Genomic DNA, 14366 nt, shown 5'->3' with positions numbered 1-14366 from the left:
AGCCTTGTTTTGCTAAGTTGAACGTTTTGCTGCCTGTGTTTTTGTACACCGCCAAATTGATGATTGTGGAGAACTTTCTTAGACTGCACCATCTCAGAGGTTGTGAGTAATTTTATGTTTTTGAAAATATATACGCAAACGCACAATTTGGGCAAAATTTGGAAAATTTAGGCAAATTTTGTTCGCCCCCCCAAAATATTTTACTTTCCTACGGCTATGAAAAGTAAGTGAAGTGAAATTATTTAAGTGTTAATGTGATAAATTATGCATTCACATGTCGAATAGTTTTTAATTATTTTGGACTGTCTTTATCTTAAAATTTTTGGCAATGTATTTTTGGATCATGGTTCAGTTACGTTTTGGCGACTTTATTTAAAATGGCTATCGGTTACCACAGAAACGCCCAGCATAACCGTGTGACGTCATTATTTTCATTGTTTTTCTGACATATATATTTTTATTAGTCTACTACAACTTTTAGGAAAGTTAAAAGATCCTATTTCAAAAAAAAAAAAATTACCTCATTTTTGGCACAGCCTAGCGTACACACGATTATAGTAATGTTGTAGCATTGCCCACACTCTATACCAGTGCTCTTCAACCTGTTGCTCCCATTACACGTTCACGTCATAATTATATAAAGAGGATGTAATAAAAAGTAGAAGGCTGGTGAAGTTACTACAGACTCTTCTTATCTTAATTACAGTACTGTCACTGAAGATGTTGATACTCAGGTCATTCAGCTGGTGGAATGACACCTTTTGGTGCTGAGAGTGAAACAGGGTGTTTTATGTTATTGACTAATTGAAATCAATAAGTAGCCTTCATTAATAATGATATTACCAGTGTGAGTGCAACAGTCAAGGCAACGATTCAGTCAAGTCAAGTGTATGTTGTCTTTAATTGAATAAACTTTAACAATGCTATTTTGAGCGCAGCTCAAGCTGGATCTCACACGTCAGATGTGTCAACATCGCAGCACAGCGGGGTCAAGGTAGACCAAAACTTTCTTGGAAAAAACTTATAAAACGTGACCTTGTAGCCCTGAACATGGACTCTGCCAACCCAATAAATCGCAAGGTGTAGAGGGGAAGACTTCGTTCTCGACAGACAGACAGGCCACACCCTCGACATGAGGATTAATTCATGGCCTGTATAATCAAAATTGGTTGATGATGATTGATGATGATGAATGTGGCACAACAAAATTTTATCTCCAAAAAATTGAGTTTAGAAGTTTTGTTTCTGCTGTTCATCCTGCATAATTTATCTTTCAGTTGTATACCGTGTTTTTATTAGTGCTAAACACTTAAATTTATGCTCCTACATGTACACACGCAGTTGAAGAGCACTAGTTTACATGCTCATAGCTCTACTATTTAGCCTACATTGGGAGTTAATACAGATATGCGTTTATTAGAGATACACTACATTTGAATGAAATTTTGCAAACCAATTAATAAAAAACAAAACAAACCAGTTAATAAATCGGCCACCGCCAGAGATGCTTTATATCCGTCAATCTTGTTGCCCCTCTTGTTTCTGGACAAGTAAGCACAAACATTAATAATGAGGCTATTTCCAAGTAAAACTGCCAAACCCAAACAAACAATTGCGAAAACAAAAAGAACAAATCCAGCAGAAGAACAATCTTGGCATTGGCTTAATGAAATATTTCTGCAGCTTTCGATTGCTTTTGACTGGCATACTCCAGGAACTCCGCAAAGCCGAACATAATATTGCTCTTTAAACACATAAGAACTGGTATTAGGGTCAATAGCGGTGAAGTTATTTGCATCGTAAAATCTTGGTTCAATAACATATTCTTCAATAATTATTGGAATAAACGCTTCTGGTGCATACTCATCAAACAGAATCTCCTTAATTGGCGTAGCACTTGCAGAAAGAACAAGAACTGGGTTTGAGATTTCTAGAGTTTGGCTTTTGGCTGTTGTTGGAAAAACCATACTTTTTCATACAGATTTGTTATGAATCTAATATAATTGTTAAGCTCTGCTGAAATATGATAGGGTATAGTTCCGAAATCATGGTTATAATTATGATTATAATTGACAAGTTAAGTCTGCAGGCAAACTTACAATCAATGCACATTTAAGAAAGGTTCAAGTGACAATATGTCAGACCCGCTAACACAAAACTTCTGGTTCTACTACTGTAGGCTATAGTTGGACGTCCAACACCATGTTGCCTGCTCAGGTGCTGGCGTGTGATCTACCGCTAGGTCGTCGTCGTCGTCGTCTGAGCTTCTGGGGCCGAGGGTCTATCCTTTTACCACCCCAGATTCACGATGTTCCCGGACTACACTGGAAGGCTACTAGAGAGCAGCCAGTCTTTAGTTTCATCATCCATGACACGCAGACCTTCCACTCCGTTAGGTGGCTTGAAGATGGTACAGTCATTGATGATGTGGTCTGCGGTCTGTTCCTCGGCACCACATTCACAGGAGGAGGAAGAAGCCATTCCCCAAATAACCTGGGCAAAGTTTGGTTTTAATCTGTGCAAAGCTATATTAACAACAAATGACATTGCAACCTGAAATGTGTCAAATATTAGAAGCAATATTTTTTTTTGTATTGAATACACCCATGTCCACAGATGCCACTCACATAGGAAAATTTACCAATACTATAACTGACTTGTTACATATGTGCCAGGAGGAACATATTTAACGAGTCATAATTCGATGAACGTTTGTCTCAAAACAAAGAAAATAACTTTTATTTCGATCTAGCTTTACACAAAATCACCCCGAAATCAAATATTCATTTTTCCTAATTTTGCTGTAGGCTATGCTGTATGTGACATTTTAGTACAGAGGCGAGAAGAAACACGTTTGGGGACATTCAATGCCCAAACACTTACGTAGCCTATAACTACTAGAAAACCACACGACCACAATTAGGAAGAAATGGAAATATGCAAATGATATCGAAGGAAAGTGTTGCAAAATTTTGAGCAATGTTAACATGACACTTGATTGTTTGTTGCTAAGAATAAACCTAAGCTACAATTGGTTTTTGGTTTGACAGGCAGCATACATGACAACTGCTGCATCACTTTTATCACATGTTTTGGGCATTGCCTGCTTTTTAAAGTCTCTAGAGAAAATGGCTCCAGCTTCCAATGGTTTTCTAATAATTTTGAAAATTTTCGTTGTGTTTCAATATTTCAGCCAAATGTTTAGTTATCCCCAAGGTAGGCTTCATCTGATCAGTCAAGCAATAATCTGCGCGCAGTGATAGGCTACGAAATAAATATGTAGATTCCAATTGACTGTAGACTCTGTGTCGGCATTTTTTATCAATTTCAACTCACTTCTGGAGATTATACTTTGCTAATTTCAGCTCTAAACAAATTTTGTTATCAGTCATATAGTTACTTATGATAAAGCTTTGGAAGAGAGTTTGCTTTGTTGAACCATAGAGAAATAAAACATAGTAACTTTAGCGGATTTAACATATTTTATTTTACACAAAATATAACATAATTAAAATAAATAAACTCAAACGTTTTCGACACGTAGGCCTACGTGTGTCCTCATCAGGAATTAAATCTGCAATACATAAAATGAAAAATCGTAAGATAAATTTGACTATGCACTATAACTGTAACGACACTCTGGATTGAAAGCATAAACTGAACAAATGATACGAGAATGATTGCGAGTAAATTATGCGGTGGGAAATAGATCACGTGAGGTGTAGACTATAGGCATTGGACAAAACAATTAGAACACACACAAAAGGAACGATGCGCCACAAGCGAATAACTGCCGGTTGAGAGATGGATTGTGACGTTTGATTCTTAAGGCTTCCATGATCTTAGTCTGAAAATCAGATTTGCCTCGGTCGATCGAGACATTGTCAGTGCACGTTTCACAAGAGGCGATGTGCTCTTTAATTGCACTTTTAGTTGTTAGGTTTGGGTTTAAGTGCTCCCCGGCCCTTGTCAACAAATGTCTGGTTGACATACCAATGTATGTCTGGTTTGCGTGACGCAAACAACTAAATTTTATACACAACATTTGAAGAAAGAGCAAAGGGGGTAGGCGACTTCAGTTGAAAATATTGGTGCACTTTAAATGTTTTATACACATGATGAATGTCACATGAAAATTTCGTTTTCATAAGTTTAGCTAGGTTTTTTGCAAAAATTGTTGAATCTTTTCCTAGAAAGGGTATATTAATAAAATAACTAAAATCTACTTCTTCAGGCGTGTCTTTTGGTTCATCAGCCATGAAGGTGTTTAAAACTTTATTGAAAAAGTGAGAAGGATATCAATTTAAATAAAACATGTTTTTTAATTTCTTGATTTCTTTCTGAAACAACTGATCATCAGAACACTAAAAGTGCAATTAAAGAGCACATCGCCTCTTGTGAAAGGTGCACTGACAATGTCTCGATCGACCAACTTAAAATCATCTCTCGAGGCAGATCTGATTTTCAGACTAAGATCATGGAATCCTTAAGAATCAAACGTCACAATCCATCTCTCAACCGGCAGTTATTCGCTTGTGGCTCATCGTTCCTTTTGTGTGCGTTCTAATTGTTTTGTCCAATGCCTATAGTCTACACCTCACGTGATCTATTTCCCACCGCATAATTTACTCGCAATCATTCTCGTATCATTTGTTCAGTTTATGCTTTCAATCCAGAGTGTCGTTACAGTTACAGTGCATAGTCAAATTTATCTTACGATTTTTCATTTTATGTATTGCAGATTTAATTCCTGATGAGGACACACGTAGGCCTACGTGTCGAAAACGTTTGAGTTTATTTATTTTAATTATGTTATATTTTGTGTAAAATAAAGTATGTTAAATCCGCTAAAGTTACTTACGATACTTTCAGAAAAAAAATATTAAAGTAAATGAAATTATTGTTTATCGAAAGTAAACGACATAATAGTTTAGGAAGAATAGTCACGTTCACTAGGGTCCCTCTGTAAGTAGCATGGACATGCGAAACGAAGACTGTTGAAACTGGAACTTGACCTGCAACGTTCAGCAGACTTCATGAAAACCGCTCTTTTCAACGCGCGGCAGTTCCACTGCAGAAAAGTAACTTTTTCCTACCATCCTCCAGATGAACGTCGAGGACATCACATCCAATAAGATTTGAACGAGCATCACCGAGCTCTTGTCATCCTCCTACAGGAGACCCACTACACTTCTGCAGACAAGCTAGTGATTTCAGTTTACTCACTAGCTGGGTCTACCCAAATCAAGAAGCATGGCCTTGCCACGTTTGTTTATAAGAGCTTAAATTGGACGCTTGCAAGCTCTTCTACCGATGAAAATAAAGAATAGGTCTGCATTATTTTTGAAAAATGTAACATTTTGAATGCAAACAGCCATAATCTTCACCCCTAAACTCGTAGTTTATACCAGTATTTCTTCACTCAGTATTTACGCTGGCGATTTTAACTGCCAGCAGCACACCGACTGAAGTGACAAGCAGTCTACAACAACAGCGACAGAAAAAGCTTGGCTATCTGGGCTGCAAACAACAACCTCGTCCTTCTTTACAATCCCAAAGATTCAGCCAGCGTTTGGTCCGGACACTCGGGAACGTATAAGCCTACAAATTATGATCTGTTTTTGCAATCAAGAACACGGACAGCTTTCTTTCTAACTAAGAGGAGAGGAAACTTCTTTCATGAACGAGAAAAAGTGGCTATAAAAGGATTGCATCTTTTACATGCACTTTCTGTCATTGCTTTGCTTCTTTCTTCTAACAAAATCGAGTAAGAGTGCATTTTTATAAAACATATCTTACTTGCAATACAGTGCAGTAGTAGCAAACTTCATTTACTGCTGTAGAAAGATTAATTCATTCCAGCTGACTGAATGACCAAAATGGTCTTTCGCTGCCCCTGATAGCTAATCAGACTGAATCGTTCAGCGTTGCGTGTATACTTAAGTGTTTGTCTATGTTTATAAATTGTAAGTTTTTATGATGTTTGATGTTAATTTGATTGGTAATTAAAGATATTTCTCTCCTTTGCCCTAGTATGGTAGGCCTACATGGCAAATTGCGTCAAATCACTAATTTGTTCTCTTATTTCTTGGCAGTCGAGTGTAGCAAGAATTCAGATTAATCAGGTTAATCGAAATGAAAGCGCCGTCGTCTTCATTATAACAAAAAGCATTTTCAATTGTGTTTGGAATATAACTATTTGCTCAGTCTCTTGTATGTGGTCTCAGTAGCCTACGCATTTTGGGAATACAATAGTTTTAAAGTGTAATTATATTATCTTTCTATCTAAGAGAAATAAAACAGAGTAACTTTAGCGGGTTTAACATGATGTAGGCTATTACACACACAAATATAACGTGATTAAAATAAACTCAATGGTTTTGGTCACGTACGTGTGTCCTCATCAAGAATTACATAAATCTGCAATATACATAAAATGAAAATTGTCACTTAAGACCAAACTTAACAACCAAAAGTGTAATTAAAGAGCACAACGCCTCTTGTGAAACGTGCACCGACAATGTCTCGATCGACCAATTTAAAATCATCTCTCGAGGCAGATCTAAATTTCAGACTAAGATCATGGAAACTTCAAGAATCAAACGTAATAATTCATCTCTTAACCAGCAGTTATTCGCCTGTGGCCCATCGTTCCTTTTGTGTGTGTTCTAATTGTTTGTCAAGTGCTTGTAGTTTACACTTCATGTGATCTGTTCCCCACCGTATAATTTACTCGTAATCATTCATGTATCACTTGTTCAGTTTATGCTTTCAGTCCAGAGTGTCGTTGCAGTTACAGTTATAGTGCAAAGTCAAATTTATCTTACAATTTTCATTTTTTGTATGTAGCAGATTTATGTTATTCCTGATGAGGACACACGTACGTGTCGAAAACGTTTGAGTTTATTTTAATTATGCTATATTTGTGTGTGTAATAGCCTACATCATGTTAAACCGGCTAAAGTTACTTTGTTTATTTCTTTATGCTTCAACAAAGCAAACTCCCTACCAAAGCTTTATCTTTCCATCTAACTAAAACAAGTTGCCTAGTAAACACAGATTACTTAATCTTAAGTAAAAGCATTTTATCTCAAACCACTAAATTTTAAACCAATAAAAAACCTCTAATGTAGCCTATGGTACTATACGTAGCCTAATCTGTCAAATTCATTGTCGTTTTGTAACTATGATAAAAAAAAAAAAAACTTAAAAAATAACACAACCAGTTTTGATGTAGGCCTGCAGTGTTTATACAGGCAAAATAGGTTGAAAAGAAAATCGAATGTTGTCGACACATCGTTGTGGCCTCATCAGTAACAAAAATAGTAGTATAACCACATCTAATTATAAAAATATGACATTTAGTGTTTGAATTTATTGCTACATGAACGCTGTCTCTGAACAATTAACCTCAACTCAATGCAAGGCTTGCAAGCTTTTTGTTTCGATGTCAGACATGCGTCTTCCGGACTTCAAAACTAGCGATTGTCATGATCTTCAAAATGGTAGATTAAAACGGTGCTGTGTCACGCTGCACAAGAGGAAGTTTGCTTTTAAAATTGCACTTTTATGCACGAGATTAGTTAACTTGTTTCTCAGCCCGAGGTCATTAGCCTTAATTTGCCCTGGTGGCGCTAAATCAGCGCACTTGTAATTTTCTATTCATGTTTGTTTATTTTTAGAGCAATCTGGGCTCCTTCCCAAGACAAACCTTGAGAGCTTTCTGAATCGCAATCAACTGCCAGCTGTCGCTGTAGTGTAGGGGTGTCAAACTCAAACGCACCACGGGAAAAATTAAAAAATCAGTACAAGTCGCGGGCCAGACTAGTTTAATATTTATTGCAAAATAAATTTCAAGGAACTTTCAACTTTGCAACAATAATAGGTGGTTTTACCAGCAATTTTGAGCATATTGGTTGCGCATTTACCAAAACATGATTAAAGTTAAAAAAAGGAAACTCAGGTCAAGTGATATCCTAAGTTAAGATAGGGCTATAAAGAAAAATATCAGTTGTATTCCTTGCTTATGGCTTTCACTACAGCCTTTTCAGAGCTTATCAACTAAATATTGATTAAGTTTTAATCACGTTAAACTTCATTATTGTTTGTGATGCAGCATGTCGGCGGGCCAGATTTAAAAGGAATTTAATACCATCCTGCGCGCCAAAAAATGTTGCATCGCGGGCCGGATTTGGCCCACAAGGTTTGACACATGTGCTGTCGCTGTATAACGTGAAACCACAAGTCATGAATCATGCACTGACTCGATAAATCCAGATTTTGATTTTTTGATTAGAATTCTTGATGCAAGTTTAATCCTTTCAACACAGATACTGTTGATGTAATTTTTTTAAGAGAACGATTTTGTCCTTTTCAGACTTGTCCAAATTCGTTTATGAAACGTTTCCAGCCTGAAAATTAAACATTTTTGACATCGATTTATCTTGGCAGACAATAAACTTAGGGAAAAATGGGCTATACCTATCTAAAAAGAGCATTGAGTATTTAGGCTAAGTATTAAGTAATGTATAGTTTACAAAGTGGCTCCTCTCTAAGAAGCAAGCTCGGTTTCGGTATGGATTTACTCTTGATGTCTCTTGAAAAATAATTTGTTTTCCTTCCTGTGCCCTGGAAATTAGTAATTACAGGATACTCATTTGAATCCAGTCCTTCTCATTACTCAGCAGACAAAGCATGGTGCTGAATGCACTGCAAACATGCCTCTATGTTATTCTAGACTTAAGCTAAGTCATTTTGTAGAGAAAATTTAAAGCCTTTGAGCATACCTTAAACGTCAATTAATTAAAAAAACTTGAATTTTCCATTTCAATCAATTTGAAACACTTTTAAAGAGCGCTTGAATAAAAATTAAAAAGTCTGCAAGAACCACACTTAGCCACATATTTCGCACAACTTATGTGAGATGTTGTATTAGTTGTTTTTCTTTGTCCTATGCTGCTCATAAATATAATTTTTTATTGCATTTTGTAATGATATATGAGCCTCTTCTTTAACATTTAATTAAACGTAGCTTCTTAACCCATTCATGTCCAAACTCTGACGCACGTAAAAGTTTATATATTTGTATTGCAGTTTGACAGTCAACATTGTGAAATTCCTTTTTTCATTTTTTATGTTTTTGTTTTGTTAAATAAGTGTGTTCCCATTTGGAGACATTGGGAACTCAATGAAAAGAGACGTTTGTTTTGTTTTGCACCATGAGCTGCAATATATACAAGAATAGGCCTAATCAAAGTCACTGCTGTTAATTGTATTACCTTGCTAAAGGCATAGGTTTAAATGCTTTTATTTCACAGTATAATCAGATTGCAATAATATACAATTATCACACTAACAAAATTAAAATACATCAACAGAAACTCATCCAACCGAAAGAAGAAATGTTTGTCAATTAATAGTTTGCAATGTTCGTCTTAGTGGAATGCATCTGCTCAGTGAGGATGAAGTAACACAGCACAAAAGTTGCACATGGTTCATGTATTCTTTTTGCAGTGCTTATAGGCTATTGACCATGATTTTCTGCTGGCACACACATATGCAATGTGTCTCATAAACGTAGGCTACTTTGTCCATGAGCATTCTACTTGGCTCAGATCAAAGTGGTTTATCCTAAAGTTTGGCCGACAGCGTTGGTAGCCTACATAATCTTTTCTGAATTGCAAGTGGTTCGTTTTTGCGCCAACCTCCTTGTGCAAGTGCCAAGCTGCAACTACGGATGTGTTTCTAAAACTACTGTAGAGAAAAGACGCCACTACCACTTCTTACTTCGTAGTCAAACATAGTAGTCATTCAGAAATCAATCACAGACATCGACACTTCCAATAAATTTGTTGTAATTTTCCCTATCATAGATTTCCTGCAACGGTTGAAGTTTATCTTCAGGTAATGTTTGTGACAATTTTCTATTTACTTTTCTTGGTATTTTTGCAACTTTTCTTAGTTCTTGTTTTCCTGTATTGCTTGGTTCGGAGCGATTTTGCTCGTCTTGCAGGCTTGTATGGAATACTTCAACCTCTTTTATAACGTAGTTTAGCAAATCTTCATTGTTATTTGTTCATCTATAACGTTCTTAGTTTAAAGTTCAAAGTTTTAAGTTTTAGTACGTTCAAACTTTTAGCTCAATTGACAAAAGAAAAGAACAACCTTAGCAAAAAAAAAGTAAAATCCATATCACATGTCAAAATAAATTTTCAGCCAAGTTGCCATGAGACGCACAACGTTGTTTCAATAACCAAGATATTCATAGCGTCATATCACAACTCAATCAAACTGCCCAAAGTGCAATGCTCGAAATCAGTCCACAGACCATCTCATATTAGAATACCTAGTAACTAAGCTTCAAGGTGGATACCCCACAGCCAACAAATGCAACAACGTCTTCATAGATTGGCTAAATGAAAACTGCTTGGATTAATAGCGTCATACGAAACAACAACAATGACCAAACAGTTGTTAAAGCAGATCATGTGTGATGGTAAATACCAATGATTTGAAACTTTCGTTTTGATATAAACATTTTTTTTAAAGTTTGTTTTTAGGTGAAAAAGTCGTAGTCTTTCCAATAGAATTTGTTTTAGGTTCCAGATAGATGGTAGCCTGGAAGCAATATTTTGTGTCCACTTTTGCAATTTTAATCAATGACTCTTCGGTTTGTAAGACAGAACTTGACAAAGTTCTTGACCTGGATGCTTCCGCTCTCGTCAAGCTACATAGTGGTTGAAACGTTGCCCTTAACGGTTGTTTTTCTAAAGACAAATAATAAAGGCTCTATAAAATCGTGATACTATTACGAAATAACGCAAATCAGCAATGTAACAAGGGTGTTAACATATTGACTGCCAAGCCTATTTTCCAAAAATAGCGCCACAGGCCAGAAAAAAACAATGCATTGCGTTTTGCATATAGCGTCACCCATATATGGGTGACGCGGCCTGAATGAAACATAGGCTGTCATCCATATATGGGTGACGCGGCGGTCAATGCGTTTGGTTTCCTGTCCATTCAACATTTCTACGGCCTTGGATGAGAGTTGTAGTTTGTCAGTTGAGCAGCCCTGACCTGCAGTAGCGTATAGCGAATAAAATATCATTATAGAACAGTGCTCTTCAACCAAGGTTTTCAGTGCGTCCTGAAGTGCACCACAACAGCCATAGGGGTGCATAAGTACGCAAAGATAAATAAGATTTCATGAAAAAATGTACTTGACACTGGCAGTGCAAGTAGGTCAGCTATTACGCCACTGTTAAGTCCATGACTGTTTACAAAACATTTTGATAATTTTTTGGATAACGTAGGTTTTAGGATTTTTACATGGAGTGGCAAAACAACACCTCTCGACTCCGTGATTTCCTACCCGACGTCGATCCCCACCCTCCGGGAATGTCCCTCGCATGACTTGCGTGGGTCTGGCTTAACCACCTACGAACCGGCGTCGGTCGCTTTCGTTTAGACATGTGCAGATGGGGCCTGGCTCCCTCACCGGGATGCGAGTGTGGCGCCACAGACCAGACAGTAGACCATGTCGTCCATGACTGCCCAATCCATCAACCACCACATGGAACGCTTGGACTGAAGGACCTGGATGACGAGTCTGTCGAGTGGCTGATGACATCATGCCCAAACATATAGTCCGGAAGAACAGCTCATACGACGAAGAAGAAAATGGGTTTTTATGGTCTGATATTTTTAATAATGTTTTCAAGGCATTGATGAAGACAATGCTTTGGAAAAGAAAATACCTCGTAAAAAAAAGTATAGTCGATTGATTTTTGGTTTTTCCAGTTTGACTAATTTCATCAGCAAATGTGGAGATAATTTTAATGCATCCAAGGTGAGTTGCAGTGTGTATGTGATTACGTATTGATGGGTGATTATATTTACAGCATGCTGATCTGATAGAGATGGCAATCATGGCCTTCTAAATCGTCATTTGACGTTTATACAAAGTTGTTTTTAAATCATTTGATTGTGATCCATTCGTTCCAATCAATCATTTAACATATTGTCATTCTCTTAAAAATACTAAGCTTACATCGTTTTTGGTATTTTCTAAATTGACTTCATTTCAAGTCTGAAAATTGGCCAGAAATACCATTTAATTCCTACATCACAAAGATGCTCAGAAATAAATGACAGCATTGAGTTTGGAGGATTCATGAAAGATAAATGATGAAAGCGCATGGCTATAGAGCAAGACTATGGAAGAGTATACAAAAGCGTAGTTTTTGAAATCGCATTCTGCTGATCTTACCTCAACTCAAAACTGTATTCTAACTTTTAAAAATCAAAAATGGTTCTGTTGACAGACAAGCCATAACTTATGAAATCATTGTTGAATTGTCTAAATTAAAGATCAATATATTTGCAGTAAACAAATCATATGCTTAAAGATATCGATATGACTTAATTAATTGAGAAGCTGTTGCGAACAATAAACTTACAAAGTTAAATTTCTAGACAAGTATTTGCTGGAACTAGTCGATGTGTATATTTCTTCTTTACGAAAACCATTCTTCAAGCTCATCAACATTTCTCCAACTGAAGATCGAAACCTCTTTTCACACACACTGTACACAACAATGTTCACCAAACTGAAAAAAAACAAAACAAAAAAACAACACAAAACTGTTAAGATACACTGAAACAGTTTCATTACTTGGTAGAAAAAAATCTCTAAAGCATTATTACGAATGTATCAGCTAACATTGAGTCATTTAATAGGAATAACAAAAACACCGCAAAAATCTTCACACAACTTTAATTCAAACATAGTAGATTTTTCCTTGCTCTTTTGTGCAGACATACAACATGGTTTACCTGTTCGTCATACTGAGGTACAAGCATACTAAGTAAGGCGTGGATAAACTTTCGCATCCAAAGTAGCCAGCGTTGGCGAGTCCAAGAGTAATTGCCACAGGAACTAAAAGTATTTCGTTTCATTTATGAAATGATAGATTTAAGTAATTTTGTTTAGAAAATAGAAAAATAAAGCTTTGGTAGAGAGTTTTCTTTTCTGATATAAACATACCACATACCATAAGATAATATAAGGTGGCTTATTGCAGCTTATTGCAGTAGTAGATCAACAGACCACTAATTGTTTGCATTTGAAATTTTTAATTTTTACCTAATGTTTCAACTCATGTGCTGCTCAGTGTAACTCCAATAAAAAATAAAAACGATGAAAGGTTGAACTTCGGTCAATTTTTTTTTTTTTTTACACCGAGAAATTTACAACAACAAAAAATGGGCCATTTATAGGGTATTCAGCCTTTAAAAGCTAGTTACTAACAACTACTTGTGAAACCTTGTCATTTCAGGCCCGAGAACCAAAATCTTCGTTACGTAAGACAGCTAGCGCTGCTTAGTTTGGTCAACACCTGGATTCACAGCACCAGAAATTAACAACACCCATCACCTTGATCAAACGAAGCACAACTGCTCGCTGAAACTTCTCGCACAACAGCCCTTGTACTTCTTTACCCTACTGCTGAGCATTGTGTACTTGTGTGGGGTCGAATTGCTCATGGCCTACAACACCATTAACGACCTCATGTTGATAATGACTAAATGCCTCTGTCACACTCCAACGAAACATCCTTCCATCCTCTCAGGTATCCGAGACCATGTGAAGTTTATCATAAGCAAGGCCTGCGCGTCTGTTAGGCAAACTAGGCAGTCGCCTGGAGCGAAAACCATTCTATTTCTTACAGTTTTGTAAATTTCTTGAAGCAATTTTTCATTAAACAAAAACGTTTTTTTGTATTTTAAATGCTGTTACACGCACAATCCTACTCCAACTAAGACAACGATTGATATAATAGCAACAGCTAATAACTTATTAGCCTACAATTGTTTGGCCAGCGCTTGAGTACTGTAGTTAAAAGCAAACGCTAGCAAAAGCCTACCAATTTCAAGTAGGTTACACAAAAAGTAACCTTGAACATGATTTAATCTTTAAGATCACGGTCTTGATCTGTAAGATCACATTGTTTTGGAAAACTGATCTCGAGATGCTATATTACGCATAATTTTATCTGACGAACGAAGAATAATTAAACTTGTTCTGCTTTTCAAACTGTTGCTTTCACAACTGATTTCTTTTTTGCAAATATGTATGTTATCATGCGAAATATGTTAACTTCAGACAATTTACAGTAGATTGCGTTTCTCTTTAAAAAAAAAATCTAAAAGAAAACAGGAAAAATATGCTTGTAAAGCAGGAAGCGTTCTTCCTGACTATCAGCACAAGGCTGAGCAGTGAGTACTCATTATACAGCGAGCAATTGCGATTTGTTAACCATAACGGTGTAGCTTTCATGCTAGCCATCTTAGACTACCCAATC

The 14366-nt window shown here is 36.5% G+C and overlaps 1 long non-coding RNA gene across 1 annotated transcript; it reads right to left on the bottom strand.

Moving 5' to 3' along the window:
- Positions 1-9294: 9294 nt before the first annotated feature.
- On the bottom strand, positions 9295-12918 carry LOC145775924 (uncharacterized). The gene is made up of 3 exons (XR_014290180.1): positions 12838-12918; positions 12462-12611; positions 9295-10766 (listed from the first exon to the last, which is right to left on the bottom strand). It is a non-coding gene; the product is annotated as an uncharacterized LOC145775924 (long non-coding RNA).
- Between the last annotated feature and the right edge of the window lie 1448 nt (positions 12919-14366).

This window comes from Aplidium turbinatum, chromosome 8 (genome assembly GCF_918807975.1).
Source record: "Aplidium turbinatum chromosome 8, kaAplTurb1.1, whole genome shotgun sequence".
In the NCBI taxonomy this organism is placed as follows: Eukaryota; Metazoa; Chordata; class Ascidiacea; order Aplousobranchia; family Polyclinidae; genus Aplidium; species Aplidium turbinatum.
The sequence above is the reverse complement of the archived record's forward strand: the minus strand, read 5'-3'. Positions and strand labels throughout refer to the sequence as shown.